This window comes from Atta colombica, unplaced genomic scaffold (assembly GCF_001594045.1).
Source record: "Atta colombica isolate Treedump-2 unplaced genomic scaffold, Acol1.0 scaffold100, whole genome shotgun sequence".
In the NCBI taxonomy this organism is placed as follows: domain Eukaryota; kingdom Metazoa; phylum Arthropoda; class Insecta; order Hymenoptera; family Formicidae; genus Atta; species Atta colombica.
The window spans coordinates 543,736-544,117 of NW_017259185.1; positions in this window are offsets into that span (position 1 = coordinate 543,736).

Consider the following 382-nt stretch of genomic DNA (forward strand, 5'->3'; position numbering starts at 1 on the left):
TATCATTTGTATAAATCAACTGTATAGATAAAACAATATAAATAATTGTATATAATTCATTACTTTTAGAAATTACTTTTAGAAATTACTTTTAGAAATAATTGCAAATAATGACAAACTTAGGAATAATAATTAATTTGATAACATATATTGATTTCTGATATTATAGAAACTACTATATATGAAAATAAAATTTAACAATAAATACAAAAGTAATATAAGCAGTCTAATAGATTAAAAATGTTCAATATAAGTATATTAAATTAAAGATGTGATAATATCAACTGGTGTATTTCAGCTGCTAAAATATCTTTATTAAGTTTTTTCGTTAAATAATTTTATATATGAGTTATAGTAAAAACACAACATTCAATAATTGCAC